Source organism: Rhinatrema bivittatum, chromosome 7 (assembly GCF_901001135.1).
Source record: "Rhinatrema bivittatum chromosome 7, aRhiBiv1.1, whole genome shotgun sequence".
NCBI lineage: Eukaryota > Metazoa > Chordata > Amphibia > Gymnophiona > Rhinatrematidae > Rhinatrema > Rhinatrema bivittatum.
This window is the reverse complement of record NC_042621.1, coordinates 192,213,862-192,238,015: the sequence shown is the minus strand read 5'-3', so window position 1 is coordinate 192,238,015 and position 24,154 is coordinate 192,213,862. Positions and strand designations below refer to the sequence as shown.

Sequence of the window (24,154 nt, the reverse complement as noted above, 5' to 3'; positions counted from 1 at the left end):
TGGAGGGAGGCTTCAACTGAAGCAGACCCCGCATAAAGCACCCCATGATAGGTAACATCGAAATGGGCGATCCATCCACACCGAGGTGGTAGGCCCCAATAGCACTAAGATGCACTCTAACAGAGGTGGTCTTCAAGCCAGCCTCTTATAGGTGCAGCAGGTAATCAAGAGTTTAGGTGTGGAACAAGAAACGTATCCAAGCAGTGGCTCTCACACCAAATGGAAAATCTCTTCCATTTCAGGCTGTAAGACTTCCTAGTGGAAGGTTTCCTGGACTCACCCAGGACCCAGGCTGCTCCCTCCAAGAGGTCCAGGGGCTGTAAGGTCAACCTCTCAACAACCAAACCATGAGAGATAAGGCCTGGAGGTTGGGATGGTGCGGCTTGACCCAATCCTGCGTGATGAGGTCTGGGGAGGTTCCCAGACTGCTCGGCTCCCGCAGAGAGAGATCCTACAGGAGCAGAAACCAGATCTGTATTGGCCAATAAGGTGTGATGAGAATCATGGTCCCCTGGTCCTATTGGAGTTTCAAGAAAGTTCCTGACACTAGCAGAAGCAAAGGGTAGACATTCAGGAAGCCTGTGCCCCAATGGCAGGCAAAAGCATCCGATGCTGCCTTGCCCTTCCCCATGGACAGAGAGCAAAAATAAAGTACCTTCCTGTTGTGGAGGGAAGCGAAGAGATCTACGTCTGGAATTCCCCAGAGATGGAAGATCTGATCTGCAACCTCCTGTTTCAGGGACTACTCGTGCGGGGCGGAAGAAACAACTCAATTCATCCACCATCACATTCTTCTGCCCCGGCAAGTACATGGCACAAATAAGTATGTGCTGGGACAGAGCCCATGACCAGATCTGGACTACCTCCTGATAAAGAAGAAACGATTTGATGCCTCCCTGTTTGTTGAGGTACCGCATCACCACCTCATTATCAGTCTGGATGAGGACTACTTTGTTGGCCAAGCGATTTTGAAATGCCCAAAGTGTGTAATGGATCACCTGGAGCTCCAGTAAGTTGCTCTGACAGTTTGCTTCCTGCACTGACCATTGACCCTGGGTTCAGAGATCTCCCACATAAGCTCCCCATCCCAGGCAAGAGGCATCCATGGTAAGCATCACCTGACCAGGGGGAGCCTGAAAAGATACACCTACTTCCAAGTTGGATAGGGTTCCCCACCACGACAAGGCATCCTGAAGTAGTGGGGTCACCCTGATTTATACCCAAAGGTCCTAGATGGCCTGGTGCCACTGGGACTGCAGGATCCACTGCACCCTGCGCATTTGCAGACAAGCGAAGGGAGTGACATGAACGGTGACTGCCATGTGTCCCAACAGGTGTAACATACGGAGCACAGAGACCTGATGACTCAGAGACCTGCCTTACCAGGGACAATATGGTGAGTGCTCGATCCCTAGGCAAAAATGCCTGAGCCTGAGCCTTGTCAAACTTGGCACCAATGAAGTCCAGTTGCGGTGACAGGAGCAGCTGCATCTTTGGGTAGTTGACCAGAAAACTTAAGATCTCCAGAACCCAAATGGTGGAGTGTAGGGACTGCAGTGCTCCCTGCCTGGAGGTGCTCTTGATAAGCCAGTTGTCCAAGTAGGGAAAAACTTGCACTTGCAGCCTTCTCAGATAGGCCCCCCACAACTGCCAGACACTTTGTTAAGACATGGGGTGCCAATGCCAGTCCGAAGGGCAGCACTCAGTATTGAAAATGGTATTTGCCCACCATAAACTGGATGAATTTCCAGTGGCCATGGAAAATTTTGATATGAGTGTAGGCATCTTTTACATCGAGGGAGCAAAGCCAGTCTCCCCTCCGCAGGAGAGGAATCAGGGCACCCAGTGAGACCATCTTGAACTTTTCCCGTTGGAGGAATTTGTTCAAGGCCCTCAGGTCCAGAATCGGATGAAGGCCCCCTGTTCTCATTGGAATGAGGAAATATCTGGAGTAGAAGCCACTTCCCTGCTGGTGGCTACTCTCACTGCCGTCTCAAAGACATCATAAGTGGACCAAACCTTGTGCTGGTCACACTCAAAACCTTGCTGAACAACCTTCAAGAAGTCCTCCTGGAGTTGTTGAGGAAGATGGTTCACTAAGTCCTGAACCTGGTTTCAGAGGTTTCTGGAATACTGGCTCATATATAGTTGGTAAAAGGCAAGATGATATGCTAACATGAATCCTTGGAAAACTTTCTCCCCAGGGCATCCAGGACTCTGTCCACATGGCCTGGGGGTCCTGAAACATGAGTTTGAGACTTCTTTGCCTTTCTGAGGGCTGATTCCACCACCATGGATTGTTGCAGAATCTGGCTCGCCGTGTTTGGCTGCACCAGGTACACGGTGTCAGTCTTACAACTGACTGGCAGGACTGAGATCGGGTGGTCCTAGAGCCGGACAAACAGTTCCTTAAATATGTCTTGAATAGGAACTGCAACCACTTCCTTCAGTGCATCCATGAATTGGAGGACCTCCAGCATCTTGTGCCTGGAGCCTTCCTCAGTAAGGAGCAGGAAGGAAACAGACTCTGCCATGGCTCGGACAAAGCCTGCAAAGGTCAGATCCTCTGGAGAGGATCGACATCTCTCCTCCAGAGGAGAAGGCTTGGAGGGCAGGTCCTTGGAATCATCTGTGGAGGATACAGAATCCTCATCTCCCCACGGGTCATTAGGAGCAACATCATCGCTCAGATCGCCCAAGGGCACTGGTGGGGAGCTCTGACAGCACTCTTGGGCTGTGGCACCAGGGGCAGCGAGAGGCCTGAGGGCACCAGAGGCATCGAGGGCATTGATGGGCCTGGCAGCTCAGGCAACACCGGCCATGGGGTTAGCATTGGACAAGGAACCACCGGCCCAGACAGCCCTCCTTCAGTGGAGGAATCCCTGATGGGGATGGTCTCCGATCGAGGTTGCTCAGTGTCTCCCATAGCAGCAAGAGCTCTTGATACACCAGTACAGGCTGTGTTGGCAGCACACCGAGAAGCAAGTCCAAACACTCCAGCAACAGTGCCAGCATCGACAGTGCTGGCTCCAGCGGCCATGGAGGCCCCAAGCTGGCGGCTCAATACCTTGTAGGGTTAGGCTGACTGCCAACCGAACTCTGTGCTCCAACTCCTCCTCAAATGCTGCCAATGACAGTATAGTCTGAGGAGGAGGAGGTGTGACCTGGTTTCTCTCAGTGCCCTGAGACAGAACGGTGCCCGGCACCAGAATCAGTGGGGATTGCCTCAGGCCCTGGATTCATGAGAGGATGGTGATTGATGCTGATGCTTCCTCGACTTTCCAAGATGCTCAGCCCATTCTTTCCCCAGTGCCAAGGGAGATAGCGATGACCCAGACTTAGAATGGGAAGAAATGGAAAGAAGCCAATCCCCAGCACCTAACCCGAGCTGAGGAACCAGCAGAGGAGAAGATAAAGAAGGACTTGAGACTACCTGGTCCCCCTTACACCGAGGCATCGATGCCCCAGATGCGAAGGTCAAAGGCTCAGACTTCCTGGAGCCATACAATTTTTCTATCTTGTCAAAGTGCACACAACGACCCTTGGAGGTCATCTGGGCACAGAATGAACACCCTTAGATGTCATGTGATGCCCCCAGGCACAAAATGCAGACCTCATGAGAGTCTGTAATGGACATAGTCTGGGGCACTGGGGACATCAGAGAAAACCAGACAATACCATGAAAAAATCTAACTGACAGGTGGTCAATGACTGGTGACCACCTGAGGATGGCACTGTCAGTAATCAACCGCAAAGAATGAGTAACTTATCGTGACACCCTCTAATTAAGGTGTTTCGTTAAGGAAAAAAGAATGAGAAATCTCAGACGTGGCAGTTTTCTAAAGAAAAAACCAGCACGAGCTCCGCACCCATGAGATGATAGTTCCGCAAAAAAGAAGAGACTAAAGAGGGACCCCGCGTGAACACGTTGATAGTGTGCCAAAGTTTCTAGAAATTTTGACAAATATTTTCTGTGTCGGGATCCATCTGATGATGTCACCATCTTGTGAGGAATACCATCCTAGGACAACCACCCTAATGTCACCAGTTTGTAAAATATGTACCCTGTCCCAAACACAAAATCGTGTGGGGAAAAAAAAGCAATCAAGAAAATGAAGAAGTCCCTTTTGATGATGGAGCTGGCTAAATCACAAACCAAACAGATGAGCACTGCAGTGTGTGGAAGTTCTGGTTTTAGTCTCTTATAGAAAGACCATGGTCCATCAGCTTCTTTTTCCCTACCGTTTCTCGTTGTTAAGCCTACCAGCTCTGAAACGTCTCCCCTTCGCTCCCTCGCTGTGCTGGAGCCTCGGCAGGGCTCACGCTCCTCTCGCGCCGTCGAGGCCGCAGCTTCCTCCTCCCGAGCAATAAGCAAGCTACACAAATGCTTATTTTTTTACCCAGACTATGTAATTCAGTCCTTGTTGGTTGTTCTCTGTATATAGATCCACTTTTCTTCATTCCCCTTGCCGTTGAAGCAGAGAACTATGCTGGATATGCGTGAAGTATTGGACTTCCTCCCCTGCCGTTGAAGCAGAGAGCTATGCTGGATATGTGTGAAGTCTCGGTCTTTCTCCCCTGCCGTTGAAGCAGAGAGCTATGCTGGATATGCATTGAAAGTGAAGTATCGGTCTTTCTCCCCTGCGGTTGAAGCAGAGCGCTATGCTGGATATGCATTGAAAGTGAAGTATCGGTCTTTCTCCCCTGACTGACTAACTTCAAGTTGTCAGAAGTAATTACTTCTAGATCCCTTTCCTGTCTAGTAGCTGTCAGGTTTTATCCTCATATTAGTATGTGACCAGTGGACTTTTGCTCTCAAATGCATGAATTAATACTTTCTTGCACTGAAAAACAGCTTCAAAACTCTTGACTATTTATCCAAAGATTTAATGAGCTGGGGGGTGGAAGGGTTATGTAGGCAGTGTAGGCAACACAGCCACTTATCTCCATGACCTCAACAAGGAGAAACGCAGGCCACCTCAGAGCAAGGCAGCAGCATTGGCCTGTGGCAGCATTGGAAAGGAGGTGTCAACCTGATGATGTTGTGCCCTGCCTCCTACTGATAGGCAGGACTGAATTACATAGTCTGGGTAAACAAATAAGCATGGGTGTAGCTTGCTTATTTCGGCGGTTACTACCCCTAACTAATTAAGCTAGATATTTCACTTAGATGCAGTTCCAATACTGCTCTCTACATTAATGGTGTGGGTGGAAGGGAAATAGACTTGGGCCATGGGGTTGGAGCCTTATTGACAGGGGTTGGACTACCACTGTGGCCCAGTGCTCTACAAAGTGCAGGTCTTCAGGCAATTGCCCCAATTGCTGCTCCTTCCCCTATATATATATATCCTGGACATTTAGTTGCTGTAGGTTGAATGGTTCAAGAGATAATGTGTATATACACACACACACACACACACAAACATACACACAGAGACAAAGAAAATACATAAGAATTGTTTTTAAAGAGAAAAAAACACTTTTCCCAGTACTGGGTATTCAGGCACCCCACCAATCACTTCACATTTACTAGAGTGGACTCCATGAGCCACAATTCTGAATTTTGTTGCATAACCAACTCATAAAAACATAAGAACATAAGGCTTGCCATACTGGGTCTGACCAAGAGTCCATCAAGCCCAATATCCTGTTTCCAGCAGTGGCCATGCTGGGTCACAAGTACTTGGCAGGATCCCAAGGGGTAGATAGATTCCAAGCTACTTATACCAAGAATAAGCAGTTGATTTCTGCAACTCTCCCTTAATAATTGCTAATGGATTTTTCCTCCAGGAACTTGTCCAAACCTTTTTTAAATGTACTATACTAATAACTGGAATTTGTTGCCACATTCTCTGGCAACAAATTCCAGAGCTTAATTATGCGTTGAGTAAAAAAATATTTTCTATTAGTTTTATTTATATTACCCAGTAACTTCATTGTGTGTCCTCTGGTCTTTACACTTTTCGAAAGAGTAAACAACTGATTAACATTTACTTGTTCCATTCTACTCATTATTTTATAGACCTCTATCATATCTCCCCTCAGCTGTCTCTTCTCCAAGCTGAAGAGTCCTTACCTCTTTAGCCTTCCTTCATAGGGGAATTGTTCCATCCCCTTTATCATCTTGGTCGCCCTTCTCTGTACCTTTTCAAATTCTGCTACATCTTTCTTGAAATATGGTGACCAGAACTGAACACAATATTCAAGATGAGATCATACCATGGAGCAGTACAGAAGCATTATGATATTCTGTGTTTTATTCTCTATTCCTTTCCTAATAATCCCTTGCATTCTATTTGCTTTCTCCTCAAGCAATTAACTTTAGTTCTGGTCCTATATTATCTATTTTGCTTACCTGGCTTTTACATGAAACACATTCAAAGGCCATACTGAAGTCCAATTTATATCCATTGCACTAGCCTGATCTACAACTTTGGTCACCTTATCAAAGAATATGATCAAGTTTATTTGCAAGCTCTTCCCTTAGTGATACCATATTATCTAAGCCCTGTATTCTACTTGATTCAAGGCACCGCACTATACTTTTCTTTAGTAATGCAGTGGGGGTCTCAGCTCATCATTAATAGTTTTTTTCCAAAATACATTTTTCTAAGATAGGGGCAATGGGAGGAGTGTTGGTTTAAGAATCCGTCCTATTGCTTAAACTCTACCTTTTTGGGGGAGAGGCAACCTGGGGTTTATAAACCCTGGGAGCATGCCCAGTGAGTTAGAGGGTTAGGCATGGCTGAAGAATCCAGGAGAAAGGAGCTAGACATCCCTCATAATGGGACCTCCCGTCTATGCATAGGGATTCGCAACTGGCAGACTAAATCGTGCAGGATGAAATTACCTCTGGCTCCAGAATCCAGGAACGCCATCGTCTCAAAGGAGCCTCCGGGATATTCCAGAGTAACAGTGACAGTACATCGAGGAGCTGTAGCACAGCCTAGGAGGAGTTCCTCCCGACCTCCTAGGCTTTGGCGTTTTTTCCGCATGCTCCTGGCAGCGTGCCAAGAAGTGGCCCTTCTGACCACAATATAAACACAACTTCAACGAACGGCGGCACTGCCTTTCTTCAGCAGAAAGCGGGGCCCATCTCAGCTGCATGGGTTCGCAGGTGGGAGCTTCTGGACGAGAAATCTTGGGAGACGGCACAGGTCTCGACCCACGAGCCGGACTATGGCGAGAGGAGCGCTGCTCCTTGGCCCGTTGTTGTAGGTGGCGGTCAATGCGGGCAGCCATCTCAATCAGGGCGTTGAGGTCCTCCGGCAGGTCTCGAGCTGTAATTTCATCCTTTATGCGTCCGGAGAGGCCTTCCAGGAAGATGGCCTTAAGACTACCATCTTGCCAACCTACTTCCTGGGCTAAAGTCCGAAACTCCATTGCATAATCTGCCAAGGAGCGAGTCACCTAACGAAGTTGCAGCAGATCAGACGTAGCGGTGGCTACTCGGGCGGGCTCATCAAAGGCCTGGTGAAAGTTTGTAATGAACTGTTGAAAGTCCGTTAGCGAAGAATCATTGTTTTCCCAAAGGGGATAAGCCCATATTAAGGCTTTCCCATCAAGCAGGGACAGGATCTATGCCACTTTCACCGCATCCGAGGGAAACTGCCGAGGCAGCAAGGAGAACCGTACAAAACATTGGTTCAGGAAGCCGCGGCAGGTCCTTAAATCACCAGCGTAGCGAGAGGGTGCCGGTAGCTGAGTCACAGAAGAGCTGTGACCCTCGGGGGCCCTGTCAGCGGGAGGCAAGGACTCCAGGCACGAGGATAGCCGATCCACCATGGCTGCCAAAGAATCAATGCAGCTCTGGTGCTGTAGCATATGCCGGGCCATCCCGGGCAGATCCGAGGGAACGGGTGCATCCGCCGAGTCCATGGCCTTGCAATCTGTTGTGGGAGTCTCGGTTTAGTGGACCCTTGGGCCGACCTGCTGGAGACTGGGAAAGATGGTCAATGTCGCTAATGGATAGCAGGCCGGGAGGCAGATGTTCAGGCAGGACATAGATGCTCTTCACCCTGGAAGCTGGTACTCCCCCGGGAGGAGCCCGTAGGAGCCCAACCGCTGGGACTTAGGTAGCTTCACCCTTGGAAGCCGAAGCCCCCACCGGGAGGAGCCCATTGGGACCCGGCCGCTGGGACTTAGGCGGGTTGTGGAACAGGACAGGTAACTGGAACCAGACTAGGACAGTAGCAATACTGTAACTGGGATCGGGTTCTGGAACCAGGCAGGAACTGTAGCAAGACTCGGGTACTATAGCAAGCAAGCAGGAACCAAGCAGGTACTGTAGCAGGCAGGCAGGAACCAAGCAGGTACTGTAGCAGGCAAGCAGGAACCAGGCAAGTACTGTAGCAGGAACGGAGCGACGAAGCAAGGCAGGTCACTCCGGGGCACAGCGCAACAGGGACCCGGGAGGCAACCCGTTGCAAGGCAAAGACTGGATGGCCGCGGCCAGCTTATCAAGGCCGCGGCGTCTGACGTCAGGAGTTGGGCGGAGTCACCACTGGCGGGAAACGGCCTAGAAAAGCGCCCAAGTGGCGCGCGCATGCGCCTAGAAGCAGGGCATCCACGGGAGACTTCACGGCGGCGCAACCCCAGCGGGGACGCCGTCAAACAGGCTGCAAACTAGGCCTCCGGAAACAGGAGCAGGTCCCGGAGCACGGAGGTAAGGGCCTGGCCAAGGTGCTCGCGGCCAGGACCGCAACACTTACAACCTAGTCAAGACCCCCAAACATAGCTAATAAGAAGCTTTGGGTTATAATCAACAAGGCCATGACTCATAAGAATTTTTGAATTCAATTCATAAGAACTAGAACCATGGGGGTTATAAGTGGGATTAATAAAATGAATGGACAGCTTTAATTGAGGAAATCTGCAGAAATGAGGTCTCTGGTCTCTTAAAAGTCTATATAAACCAAAAAACAGGAAGTGATTGAGTCCCACTTCCCCTAAGTCATACCAGCTCATCAAAGGACTCCAAGATTAATAAGCAAATGCAACACATTAATGCCTTTTACCCCCAGAAGACAAAATGCTTAAAACCCAAGAGGGTTATAATCCACAGATTTAGACAAGGTTGTTTTATTTTTCTTATTCCTTCTTTAGACTTTAAGAAACAAAAGTCAACAGGTGAAAATTCAATATGTAATGATATTTTAATTATTTTATTCATTCTGTAACATTTACAATGCATGGAGCCTCAGCCATGAGAGTGATGCTTCTCTTTACCCCAGTAAACCTAACACTGCAGAGCATTCACAAACCAAACTCACACAAAACAGTACAATGAGTAAACCATTGCCAAAACATCTTTAACAGGCTGACAGAGTTTCCATACTATAAGAATAGTTGCAATGGACAAGTTTAGCAAACTATTACAGGATCTTAATATTACATCTGATATTTTAATACTGAAGTTTCTTTCCAGTGATGAAGACTGTAGTGAGAACAAAACTGCCTTAGCTTTAATCTCAACGTGTAACAATTTTTTGAGAGCAGTAAATGGCACAGAATCTAAACTACTATTACAGGTTTTGTTCACACAAAGTTCTCAGTATCCTTTCATGAACTATATTTAATAATTTATACAAAGCCAACTAATGCATACATTTATCTAAAATAACATTAATTGAACCCTAACAACATTGCCTCTGTTTTACAAAGGGTGCATTCTATTAGTATCATTAATGATGAAACCAGGACTTTTGCGGCTTATTACATGTTGAATACTGTTTCATCATTTAAAATCCCTATTATCTGTATATTTTAAGTAAAGTTTATAATTAGACAGCAAAAGCTTTGAAACACGTTTTGTGAATCAATTAAATCAAAATGCAAGTGTTTGCCATTTGCAAAATTTATAAGTTAGATAAAGCACCATTTCAAAACTGTGTGGGCTGACTGACTTACTGATATGCTTGTGGCATTTTTTGCACAGCTTTCAACTGTACATTATCTTTAAAAAGATCTGTCTTAAGCGATTTAGAAAAAGAAGATGTTTCTGGTGCAGGTTTTCTGCAGCAAACATTTACATTAGATGTAAGAACATAAAAAATTCCATGCTGGGTCTGACCAATGGTCAATCAAGCCTAGTATCCTGTCTCCAAAGGTGGCCAATCCGGGTCAATAGCAAGTTACTTCCAGGATGGCAATTCTCAAATCTGCCTGACTAATAATTGTTAATAGATCTGTACTCCAGAAACTTGTACAAACTTTTTTCAACCTTGACCACATCTTTTAACGATCTATTAGCCTTGACCTCATCCTCTCACAGCAAATTCTATAGATTAATTGTGCATTGACTGAAAAGAAATACTGTCTTAAATTTGATTTAAATCTTCTACCAGTTAGTTTCATGGAGTGTGCCTTAGTCCTATTTAAAAGGGAAATAAACTTCCCCTATTTACCTGTTCCACCTCACTCATGATTTTGTAAACCTCTATCATATCCCCTCTCAGTCATAACTACACCAAGCTGAAGAGCCCTAACCTATTTAGCCTTTCTTCATAAGGGAGCCATTCCATCCACTTTATCATTTTTATTACCCTTCTCTGCACCTTTTCTAATTATTCTACTATATCTTTTTAGAGACAGGGCAATCAGAACTGCACACAAAACTCAAGATATGATGGTATCATAGATCTATGCAGAGGCATTATGATATTCTCAGTTTTGTTCTCTATTTCTTTTTGAATAATTTCTAACCTTCTACTTTTTTTTACTGCTGCTGCACTCTGAGCTGAAAATTTCAGTGTATTGTTCACAATGACTACAAGGACCTTTTCCTAGGTGTCATCTTGTGATATCGAATCTAGCATTGTGTAGACAAGCAGCTTTTAAAATTACTCTATTTTTCACCCATGGAAATGGGCTTTTAGAAAAATTACCCCTCCTAATATATGGGTAAATTTGTGTGCGTAGCGGCACTACACGGGCAAGTTTACCCACAGCGAGAAAAGACGTTCCCCAGAGCGGGACTGAGGAGGGGCACTTATGCAGATATTTTTGGATTTTCAAACATATGTCCGTATTTTTCTTGGAATAATTTTCAACGTGGAGTTTGAATTTTGATTTTATTAAAAACGTATTCTGCACTTTCACAAGCGGTAACCATTACAAGGCGGTTTACAATATACCACTCATAATAAAACTTCAGTTTAAATAAAAATACATGAATAGTACAAACAGCAATAAATTGGCATGCTCTAAAATTTTACAAAGCCTGAATGTACTTTCACTTGGAAAACTGGTGCAAAATCTGTGGATAAAAAGTGACCCCGGACTTTGCGCCTATGCAGGTAGTTGCAAAATTACCCCCATAGTTAGAAATGTTTCTTCCCCTATGTGCACCACTTTTTTGTACATGTCCACATTAAATTTCATCTGCCAATTAGATGCAGAGTCCCCCCAGCCTGGCAAGGGCCTCCTGCAATTTCTCATATTCTGCTTATATTTTGATTACTTTGAATAATTTTGTGTCAACTGCAAATCTGACTACCTCACTTGTCATTCCTTTTTTCCAGATCATTTATGAATGTGTTAAACAGCACAGATCCTGAGGGAAGATGTTTCTCATTGTTTCACTTTTATTAGCTAAGAAAGTCATTTTACTGACTTGGAAAAGTGATGAATCATCTATTGTTCAAACGTGGAAGGAATTAATGATCAATATAGCATAGATGGAGCTTATAAGGAAAAGCAATTTGCAACATCCTAAGCAACTGCTTGCATAACTGGAATACTTTGGATTGTGGGAACATGTTTTTTTTAAAGAAAATTTGGTAGCATTCTGGGTTTATATGGTCTCAGTACTTATGTCTCGGTTAATTGGTGTACCCTGAAATGCAACATCTGATCTGGATTATCAGCCAAGTGTTCGTGTGCGAGAACATGTGGTGTGAATGTAGGCTGTGGGAGGGAGAGTGTGATGGGTGGGGGAGACTTTGTTATCAATACATAAATGCTGGAAAATAGATCACATCGATTTATAATAAGGTTGTTTGTTTCTATTTTTCAATTTTTGTATTCTTCTATATTGTAAACAAGGATACTCCTTGGTGTGGAGTTGTATTTTCTCATGTGACTTTAATGAAAAGAATTATTAAAAAAAAAAAAAAAAAACAGCACAGGTCCGAGTGCAGATCTCTGTGGTACTCTACTAACGACCCTTCTCCAATAGGAAAACTGACCATTTAGTCCTACCCTGTTTCCTATCTTTTAACCAGTCACCAATTCACTGCCTCCTATCCCATTACTTTTCATTTCCTGAGAAATCTGTCATGAGGGACTTTATCAAATGCCTTCTGAAAATCCAAATACTTTATATCAACCTTTATCTACTTGCCTATTTACACCTTTAAAGAATTCTAAAAACATAGTAAGACACAACTTCACTCAACTAAATGCAAGCTTTCTACAGGGCCCCAAGGATCCTATATTTTGCCTTATTTTTTTCTTTCCACTTTTGAAAACTTGTTACCATTTGACAACTTTTAACCACCCTAGCTTGATGGACTCTATAACAGGGTACCATCAAGCTAGGATGAGATAGCATAGTACAAAATTTCATCTTTGTGAGACTTTCCTCTCTCCAAACGTTGTCAAATATTCACCAAGGTGTACTGTGCTGTTCGTACATCTCACTCTACATGAAAAACTGGCCCCTAAACTTTAAACCACCACCACCACCTCACCTCGAGCTATTAGATTCCCCTCCTATAGGTATATAAATAGTTGCACACTGGGAGGGCCTCCCCAGAAGTTCTCTCTCTCTCTTGCTAGTCAAAATAACCTACCTTTAAAACAGATTGCATCTGTGGTCTAAAACTAAAATGGGAATCAAACAAAATAGCTAAATTGATGGTTATATTCTTAAACTGAATTACAGTCCTTTTTACAAACAGAGAACGCCCTTCACAATTGGGTAGAGGGCACAATTGACTATAAAAACATATGGCCTCATTTTTAGATAAATTCAATAGTAAATTGCCGCCAACCAAGAGCTGATAGTAGAAAAACTATTGGAAATGTGTCTGCCATTTTGCGATCATATAAATTTCAAGATCAGCTTTCAACTAAACAGTGTAAATTATTGGATATTCTTATTACATTTACATTACAGATGGTACTTAGCAATTGGAAAAATGTTAGTTGATTAAATAGTACCTTTTGGTGGAATACTGTGGGGTAGATTTTCAAATAGCGCGATTTGGCGTACTTTTGTTGGCGCATCAGGCGCAAACAAAAGTACGCTGGATTTTAGTAGATACGCGCGTAGCCACGCATATCCGCTAAAATCCGGGATTGGCGCGCGCAAGGCTATCGATTCCGTATAGCCGGCGTGCGCCGAGCCGCACAGCCTACCTCCGTTCCTTCCGAGGCCGCTCCGAAATCAGAGCGGCCTCGGAGGGAACTTTCTTTTGCCCTCCCCTCACCTTCCCCTCCCTTCCCCTACCTAACCCACCCGCCCGGCCCTGTCTAAACCCCCCCTTACCTTTGTCGGGGGATTTACGCCTCCCAGATGGAGGCGTAAATCCCCGTGCGCCAGCGGGCAGCTAGCGTGCCGGGACGCGACCTGGGGGCGGGTCTGTAGGGTGCGGCCATGCCCCCGGACCGCCCCGGGCCGTAACCACGCCCCCAGGCCCGCCCCCGAAACGCTACGGCCCGCCCCGAAAACGCCACGCGGATTGGGCCCGCCCCCTCGACACGCCCCCGACACGCCCCCTCGGAAAACCCCGGGACTTACGCGAGTCCCGGGGTCTGCGCGCACCGGTAGGCCTATTGAACATAGGCGCACCGGCGCGCAGGGCCCTGCTCGCCTAAATCCGCCCGGATTTAGGCGGATTTAGGCGAGCAGGGCTCTGAAAATCCGCCCCTGTATGTATGATTTATAGATTTGAAGTGGCTGTAGCAGCTAAGTTATATATTAAAAAAAAAACAACCTATGCAATTTGGAATACTTGAAAGATTTCCTTGATTCCAGTTCATGAGCATATGATTATCCAGAAAAAATTTTACAACCAATAAAGTTTCCCGACTCTGAATAGGCTGCAGCTGAGAGGAGTCCGTCCTATCCCTGCGCCCGGCCGCTTCCTGATTGGTCGCGTGTTAAATCTAGGCCGCAGGCGGGTGGGCGCTTGTTCCAGGCGGCGGCGGGGGCGGGTGGACGCGCGTTAGTTCGAGACGGCCGGCGGGTGGTCGCGTGTTAAATCTAGGCCGGGTCGCACAGGCGCGCATTCATTCACTGCCGGTGGGGGCAGCCCCCACCGGCAGTGAATGAATGCGCGCCGAAAGCAGCTTGTTCCAGGCGGCGGTGGCGGGTGGACGCGCGTTAGTTCGAGGCGGGTGGTCGCGTGTTAAATCTAGGCCGGGTCGCTCAAGGCAATCTAGGCCGGGTCGCTCAAGGCAGTCACATGCCGTGACGTCACGGCATGTGACTGCCTTGAGCATCGAATCGCAGGGGTCGCATTCATTCACTGCCGGTGGGGGCTGGGGCAGCCCCCACCGGCAGTGAATGAATTCATTCATCCAGGCGGAGGAGCCGGCTGCTTTCAGCTGCCGCTGCCGGCTGCTTTCGGCGCTCAAGGCAGTAGCGGCGAAAGCAGCCGGCTCCTCCGCCTGGATGAATGAATGCGACCCCTGCGATTCGATGCTCAAGGCAGTCACATGCCGTGACGTCACGGCATGTGACTGCCTTGAGCGACCCGGCCTAGATTGCCTTGAGCGACCCGGCCTAGATTTAACACGCGACCACCCGCCTCGAACTAACGCGCGTCCACCCGCCACCGCCGCCTGGAACAAGCTGCTTTCGGCGCGCATTCATTCACTGCCGGTGGGGGCTGCCCCCACCGGCAGTGAATGAATGCGCGCCTGTGCGACCCGGCCTAGATTTAACACGCGACCACCCGCCGGCCGTCTCGAACTAACGCGCGTCCACCCGCCCCCGCCTGGAACAAGCGCCCACCCGCCCGCGGCCTAGATTTAACACGCGACCACCCGGCTCCCGCCGCCCGCCTGGACCCACGCGGCCCTCCGACAGGTATTTAAAAATTTATTTTTTTTTTGAATTGCGGGTTATATGAGGAGGCGGGGTATATTAAAACTTTTTTTCATAAATCTTGAAAACCTGCGGGTTATGTGTGTGGGCGGGTTATATACGTGGGCGGGTTATTGTCGTGGAAATACGGTACTCAATAAAAAGACTGAACTCAGAACTGTGTCTTAATAAGGTTGGTTTTGGTTCCTTTGCTGGGAAGAAAAGCTGTATGTGGGAGAATCATGTTTAATTACCAACCTTACTCCTGCTTCCCAGGCTGACAATGGCTGGAGATGCTATGGAGCTTGGGGAAGGTGGCCCAATTATTGCTGAAGACAGCACCTACTGAATAGCTCCTGAGCACTCTTGGGCCAGATTCTACAGGGAGCCTCAATCCATGTGTCTTAGTTAAAGGACTGTAATAGGACACTTGACGTGGCGGCATATTCTGTCGTCCCCTTGCCACTCCCAGTAAGAAACTTCACAAAACACCAATAGAAAATGGCTTGTCTTGAACTTTTTATTTCTAACTACATGGAGTCACAAAAGAATACAGTAAGGCTTCATAAAGAACACATCTCACAATAAATATTTCTTTTGTTGCAGATTTGTAACTTTATAGATTACAGCACAGCTCAGTATAAACATTCCTATGCTGAAGCTTTTTATTCCCAGCACTTTCCACACTGTTCTGCAAAACTGCCAATATTTCAAATAGCTGGTTTTTCCAATTTTCTGACAAACTCCCTAACAATTGAAGCTCTTGGGGTATCCTGGCTTCTACAGAGCCCTGCCATCCAAACATTTTGTCTGCTGTCCTGGCTTTCTCTGTTTCTATCCGGTTAAATATTTTTTGCCATTTTTCTCTCAGCTGCCTGATTTTCCTCATCTGTCTTCCCAGTTTCTGCCTTCCTGGAACTACATCTCCCAGAACTGCCTGCCTCAGGAAGCCTCTTCTATGCCCACTAGTGGCCAGATGCTATATTTTGGGGGAAGGAACATGGTCTATCTTACAAGGACCATTGCTGCAATAGATGAGCTAGAGAAGAATGTACAGAGGAAGTAAAAATGGTTAAATATTCCCACTTAGCTGTGAATGAAGACTCATGGAACCATAGCCTCAGTAAAGGCAAATTTTAATTAAAATTGGAATTGCAAAGGGTAAGAAGGATGCTGCTGAGCCCATAAAAACATATAGCTATAAATAAATAAATATGAATAAATGTTTGAAATATCCTACAATAAAGTTACTAAGTTACACAAAACATACAGAACAGTTTCCTAAAGTCAGCAGTTTGTGTCTCAAATGCTTATAAATGTTCACTGCTAAATTTTAACAAGTATGGTGCATACTTTTATTATATAGATTTTTACAAGTCGTAAATTAGGTACTATGGAAAAAAATCATTGGTTCTACAGTTACTCACAATTTGCTGGATTTGTATCAGTCATAAAACCGCACCGTATCACTATATACTATATATTTTGGCATTATTTTTGTTTTTATGTTCTTTGTACCACATGCCATCAAAACTTGGCATATTGTAAATAAAAACATAAATGTTAGTATTTTCGTCTTAGCAATATAATGTAACACACATGAAGCAAGACGTCATGAGGATTTGCTTATTTATTTTTTTACTAGAAATACTAGAAATACTCAAATATAGAATTCTAATAAAGAGAGACACTTGACCTTTGTTCACTAATATAAATAACTGAATTATTTGCACTTACTCTCCTTTAAACTAGAGCTAACTAATTTCAAGACTTTATTTTTGACTATTTTAAAAGTACTGTAATGGTTTCTGCCAAATCTACTTGCATCATATTCCAAGAAACTGTTCACATGACCGATGTCACTCACTACATGTTTTATTGTGCCTACATTCTTAATAAACATTAAGATATAAAATCACAAATTAGAATATATATATAGTCATTCAGTATATTGTTTACATAGGCCTGTCTACTGGAAAGAAAATCTTCCAAAATTTCAAGTGATAATGCACACCCTTGTTAAAAAAAAACAGCATTCTTATACTATCTTATCTCTTCCTAAATAATACTCTGGCATGGTGCACATAGTCAGCGATATCTCTGCACTACATGACCTTGGGTACTTCAGCTTCCACTAACAGAAGCAGCATGCAAGTGATTTAGGTCTACGGAACTATAGGAGAATTTTTTAATGTGGGAGCACAAAAAAATGTCATGGTTTTCAAAAGTTTCATGGCAGTTCAAGAAAATGTCTGAGAAAGGTTGTGAGTGGCTGGCAAGCCTTTAAAACAGAAATCAAATTGGTTTAACAAGGAACCAATGTGCAATTTGAATAGAGCAGTTATTTTCCATCCCCCAGCTATCACGACCATTACTGACGCAGCCTTACCTCGTGTTAACTCGGCCTTTGTTTAGAATCAAATAATGCTAGCTTTCAGCTACGAATTTCTGTAGGAAGACTCTGATACCAGCAGCTTAGCAGCGTTCTGACTCCAGAAGCTCTGACAGTGGGGGTAGCTCCTTCAGCTGTCTATCACTCACCCAGGACAGGAAACAAAGGCGAGGAGTGGAGGTGACAGGGGAGGATGGAAGCCTCTGCTTCTGAACAGCTCTAGCTACAGTAGCAGCAGCACATGACTTTCACTGCCAACTTGTTGCTGAAAATATCTCTTTGAAAAAGCCCCGGCACATTATACTGAAGTCTGCAAATATAACTGCCGCTGAACTTAGAAGGCATGCTCTATGTTTGATACAAATAGAATCAGATTTTCATTTTCGTTTTCCAAAACACTGATTCCCATGTCATTTCTAGTCCCTTCTCAGGCAAGAACTTGGAAGAAAGAAGAAAGAGAAAATAACATAATAGATACAGTAAAGAGGTGCATGTAACATTAGAGAATGACTAATGCATAATAAGCTGTTAGACTTGCAGTATGGAAAGTGATATCCTTCTTCATGGCTAGTTTACCATTCAAGGTATCTCCACCACTTTTCTTCCTGATAGCTTATCTTTGAAAATTTGATGAACACATTTGAAAATGCAATTTTACACTTGTAGTTTAGTTCCCCCATGGAATCTGGAGCTGCAAGTGACCAGAAAGAAAAACCAAAATGGAAAGATTTGTGGGGAAGGACAGACAGCAAAATAAAAGGAAGATGGAAGAAGCCAGGGACAGGGTGATTGCTGAGGGCTTAAGTGAACCAAAAAGAGAAAAATTAGAGAAGGGGAGCCAGAGATAGTTTGATTGTGGTGGAAGAGACAGATAGGAGAAGAGCCAAAGGTTGGACGGCACAGTGAGACAGCACAAGTAATCTATAACTTCCTGGAGGACAGACACAAGCTGGACTTTGATTCTTCTTACATAAAACTTTATTGTCCAACATAAGTGGCTTAACTTCAGCCACATCACATGCAGCATTTACCTTCAGTATTCACATTCTAGCAGGAGCTGCCTTCTCCTGGAGATCTGGGGCCTGTCTGTTCCTCTCTGGGCCTACACTAGATGCTTGGTCCAACACTGGTTAAGAAGGGTTTCCAGGGACATTGCTTTACAAGTACACAGATTATACTGAGAACAGAGGGGGGAACAGAGATTGGGGATAGAAAAGAGAGAGAGGGAGGAAGTCAGTGATAGGGGAGATTGGTGTGGAGAAGAGCCACAGGGGATGGTGAGACAAAGGGCTGAGAGGGAGCAATGGAAGTGATAAACAAAGAAGTGACATTTGGGGCAAGGAAAGACTTTAAGGGTCAAAGAGATAATGAAAAGACAAAGGTTCAAGATAAGGAAATAGAGGGGTGATGGAAAGAGATGAGAAGAGACATTCATAATGGCCTGCATGATTCCTTTATAGAGCATTTTATAAAATAAAAATGTGCTTATGCTTTCAGTTTTGTCTGTCAATCTGCGACATAAATGTCACAGGCAGAGCTAGTAGAAAGGCAGACCCTGATATATGTTTCAACAGAGGAACATTCTGGTAAAGGGAGTTTCATTAGGGGTATACTCACCACCACAGGCTCGGTCAAAGAGAATCTCTATAAAAGGGTGACTCCATGAACTGCTGAAAAAGAAGAAGACAGAGACATCTTGGTGGGAGCCAGGAAGTTGCACTGTTGCGTCCGTCGGTGCTAAACGGCTTCGCCCCATTTCCCTCACCTTGTTCAAGGCTCCTTCCACTTCCCTTGGGAAAATGGCTGCCGCCATGTCTACAAGCTGACCTCTCCAGCGTCCCCTGAATGGCTATGGTGCTGCCTCTCGCTATGCACCTCCCAAGGGCCTACTAGGGTGCTAGGGGTGTGCATCCATTTTCCATGTATTTGTAATCCGCAACTTATTTTGTCCTATCTGTTAAATACGTGGAGAGGCTAGCGACTCCCCACGTATTTAACAGATTTCTGTTTTATTCGGCCTCCTAAATAAAAATTTAAAAGCCCCCCCCCCACCCTCCTGACCCCCCCAAGACGTACCAAAACTCCCTGGTGGTCCAGCGGGGAGTCCAGAAGCATTCCCTGCATTCTCACACCCTCGTTTGCCGGTTTCATCATGGCACCGATAGCCTGTCACAGGGGCTACCGGTGCCATTGGTCAGCCCCTGTCACATGGTCACTGGCGCCATCTTGTGCTCCTACCATGTGACAGGGGCTGACCAATGGCACCGGTAGCCCCTGTGACATAGTATGGGCAAAGGCTATCGGCACCATTTTGAGTCCTGGCATCGGACGGCCGGCGAGCAGGAGGTCGCTCCGGGACCCCTGTTGGACCCACAGGGAATTTTGGCCAGCTTGGGGGGGGGCCTCCTGACCCCCACAAGACATGCCAAAAGTCCAGCGGGGGTCCGGGAGCGACCTCCTGCACGCCGGCCGTCCGATGCCAATACTCAAAATGGCGCCAATCGCCTTTGCCCTGAGATTCAAAATGGCGCTGATTGCCTTTGCCCTCACTATCGCCTTTGCATCTCAAAATGGCGCCAATCGCCTTTGCCCTCACTATGTGTGACATAGTGAGGGCAAAGGCGATCAGTGCCATTTTGAGTATTGGCATCGGACGGCCAGCATGCAGGAGGTCCAAGAGATCTCAGAGTCTTTTGCATAGAAAAATAATCAGAACTGGGATCAGCAAAGAGGTCGCTCCAGGACCCCCGTTGGACCCACAGGGACTTTTGGCCAGCTTGGGGGGGGCCTCCTGACCCCCACAAGAATTGCCAAAAGTCCAGCGGGGGTCCGGGAGCGACCTCCTGCACGCCGGCTGTCCGATGCCAATACTCAAAATGGTGCCGATCGCCTTTGCCCTGAGACTCAAAATGACACCGATCGCCTTTGCCCTCACTATCGCCTTTGCATCTCAAAATGGCACCAATCGCCTTTGCCCTCACTATGTGTGACATAGTGAGGGCAAAGGCGATCGGCGCCATTTTGAGTATTGGCATCGGACGGCCAGCGTGCAGGAGGTCGCTCCCGGACCCCCGCTGGACTTTTGGCAAGTCTTGTAGGGGTCAGGAGGCCCCCCCAAGCTGGCCAAAAGTCCCTGTGGGTCCAACGGGGGTCCCGGAGTGACCTCTTTGCTGTTCCCAGTTCTGATTATTTTTCTATGAAAAGGACTCTGAGATCTCTTGGACTGAGATCTGAAGAGGAAGAATGGAGACAGAATACCTTATCACCTACTTTTTGTCCATGGTTTTAGAAACAGTTTTAATATTTGAGAAGGAAGTTTTTCCCACCCCCTCTTCTTTGCTTCCCCTTTTGAGTAAGATTCTCCTTCTTGTTTTTATTTAATTGATTGAGTGCCCTAGGGCGCAGGGACTCACATTATACAACAGCTGGAAGAAGTGGTGTCTTTCACCTAGAACGAACCTGAAGAGTACGTGTGTCATCAAGTATGAATGGATTCACATCCAATTGTAGATTGAAGGGAGGTTAGTGAAGAGTAAAGGAATAAGCACCAACCCGGTACTACCAGGAGGAAGGAAGGAGAATAGGGAAGACCACTGAAGAGGTAGGAGAACTGGGGATTGGAGATTCATTTAAGTATCTGGGTCTGGGACTAAATTTCTAACCATTTCACAACGGGAAGAAGCTACAAATAATTTTATGGACTGGCAAAGAGAAGAAGCCAATAAGGTAAAAAAATGTATTGAGAGCTCAAAGTATAAATCAATTGGAAAATAATATCAAGAGCTCTACAGAAGTATTCATTCAGTTCTATAAATCTGTAAAATTGAGTTGAAAACCAGACCAATTTCCAATGTGATCATTGCTGCTGTCTGTTTTACTTGATCATCAGTGCTGTTTACAAGGGATTAAAAGGACAATTTGAAAACTAAGCAATGCATCCCGGCTTCCCCCCCACACACACACACACACACACACAGGGAATTCTGGATACTCAGACTAATTTGGCCACCCTTTTGAGAACTGAGCAGTGAATATCTGAATTCAAGTTGTGGCCACTAGGGTTACAATCCAAAGGAAGAAGCAGGTGAGAAAACTCACATTAGCACTGCACAAACATTGCCAGAGAAAGGAGTGGAAAGTGTATATAGAAATAGCTAATTTATATATAATGCATGTACCTTTATCCAGATATTCAACTGGACTTACCTAGATAAGTCTGCCACTGGATAAATCCAGAAAAAGTTATGCACATAATTTCACCTGGATAACTTTATGACAGGTTATTTTTCTGACTAGTCTCATGCACCTAATTTTAGCTGGACAGCGCTCAATATCTTCACACACTGGCTGAAGTTTATCCTAACTCCTGGAACACATCTAGTACCATCTCTGTTTACCCGGTTAAATTCTGTGCACACAAACTTTAGCAGTTCAGTAAGGAAAATATTCAAATCTTGTTTTTTAACTGGCTAACTCCAAAAATTTGCTGAAAATAGCTTTTGAATATTGACTTTTATGTCTTTAAGGACAATATCTCTTTGGTACATAAGGAGATAATGTAATTGTGCTAAAACTTGCTTTTTAGTGTGCTAAAACATTTAGCGCCCTTCGGCACATCATCTGAACTAAAAAGATAACTTTCTTCTGGCTATTCATACTCTTTCCCTTGCTAAGATGTTAGCTCAAAATGTCAAGATTATGATTCAGGATATAGACAACATACTAACAGGGCTTTTTGTTGTTGTTTTTTTCCTTAACTTCATAGAAATAAACCAAGCAAATTATCATCTCTAGAAATCAAGGAAACAACATCATTGTTAAGGCAAAAACTGTTGTGCTGGGCCTTGAACTGGAGTCTGGGGCCAGTACACTATACAGGGAGACACAGAACAGCTCTGGGGAAACAAGGCTCAAAGTCCAGAATGCCTGGTATATGGCCCCGCCCCCTGAGGCTTCAAATTGGTCCTCGGGGGATTCAGAAGACAAGCTGAAACACATGGAAGATATTCCTAGCATATAGATAGCTAGGAGGCCAAGGTACTGATTGGGATCTTGAAGGCCCCTGAGCTCGTTTCACAATGTACACCAATGTTATATTAATGATGTAAGGTAAAGTTTTGAAGTACTGTGTCAAAGTCTGTAAGTAGAAGTTGTGTCTCAAGCATTGTCTGTCTTTGTCTAGGAAGAGGAATTACCGTATTTTCCAGTGTATAAGACATGGCTTTTTTCAGGAATTCCCATCACTGTGTCTTATACACAGTGCAACTAATATGTGGTGCTTTCAGTGTCAGCATGTGTATGTGTGTGTGTGTGTGTCTCTCTCTCTATCTCTCCTTACCGATGGAGCCTCCATGCCGCTCGCGCCTCCACACAGCCTCACCAACAGCTGCTCGCACACCACGCAGCTCACTAGCGTTCAGTGCTCCCCTAGGATGCCTGCCACGTGGCCTCACCAACCGCAGCTCATGCACCACGCAGCCCGCTAATGTTCAACACTCCCCTAGGACGCCTCCCACATACGTCCAGAATGCTCGGCACTTACCTACTACATCTCATCCTCTCATAGCTCTTCACCGTGACCACCCGTGTCTTATCTAAAGATGCAACTTATCTACTGAATTTTTCATGAAAAGGGCAGTTGAGAAAGAGGAGCGACCTATACACCAGAAAATACAGTACTGAGAAGTGACCTAGACTGGATTTAAGTTTTACCCTAACCATGAGTGTTACCTGTTTACTTATACCTGCAGTGCATCGTAAGTCAGTGAATGTTATGTTATTGCTCGAATTAATAATAAACCAGCATTGAGAGACCAATCCCAGTGTGATTGTGCAGCAGGCGCTTCCTCACACATTGAACAGTATATCTCTTCTTTATTATTACTATGTCTATTTATAATTTTTTCAAATGCCATTACTTTATATCCAGTGGAGACTGATTGCATGGAATCCAATTTCCACAATCTTAATATCAATCTTTTGGCCACAAGCATTGTCATAATCATTCATCTCCTAGACAGCATATTAATATTTAGCATGTCAAAGGTATTGTGCAGTGTGCCAATAAGAGGTGTAAATTGTATTGTTTGATCAATATCTATTTTCTTCCCAGTTTTGTTTCCAATTATTTATTATTTTAGAGATCAATGTACATGAACAATATCTCTTTCCCTGATATTGCATCTCTAACAATTAGAATGAGGCCTTTCTGGTATAATATAGATGATGCTTATTAGTAATAATGTGCAGTCTTAGGAAGAGTAATTTTCATACAGCTCATGTAGGGCTAACTCTATAGGTAATTTGTACCCACAGACTTTAGCCTGAATTTATATGCATAAGTCCGCTTTGAAAATTTGCGGATTTGGCCATTCTGCATGTGGTCTTACACACAGTCACACCCCACTCGGAGCAGGTGTAACTCTGTGCATGTAGATTCATGTGTAAATCATTTCCCTGCCCCAAATCTGTCTCCCCAGAATGCCTAATTATAGTGTGGGTAAATCTACATGCAAAATCGGATTTTGCACATTATTTTTCTAGCACAATGCCCAGGTTGATTTTCAAAGCACCACTTATGTGCATGAAACACTTTGAAAATTAGGCCCATATTGCATTAATTGTACACTAATTAATTTCTTTTTGCACACTAATGAATTTCTTATGAAGGAGGAAGATCCTGAAGTCATAGCAGGTATCAGTGGAATCATTTTCTGTTCAATCCCCTC

At 45.2% G+C, this 24,154-nt stretch overlaps 1 protein-coding gene across 2 annotated transcripts in view; it reads right to left on the bottom strand.

Annotated features, from left to right (window-relative positions):
- CTNNA3 (catenin alpha 3) overlaps window positions 1-17,690 on the bottom strand; it is a 2,257,234-nt gene extending 2,239,544 nt beyond the window's left edge. The window contains exon 1 of one of the 2 annotated variants that reach the window (XM_029609715.1): window positions 17,424-17,690. The gene's annotated coding sequence lies outside the window, so the exon portion shown is untranslated. The remainder of the gene's footprint in view (window positions 1-17,423) is intronic. The other variant, XM_029609716.1, reaches the window with a different exon arrangement.
- Between the last annotated feature and the right edge of the window lie 6,464 nt (window positions 17,691-24,154).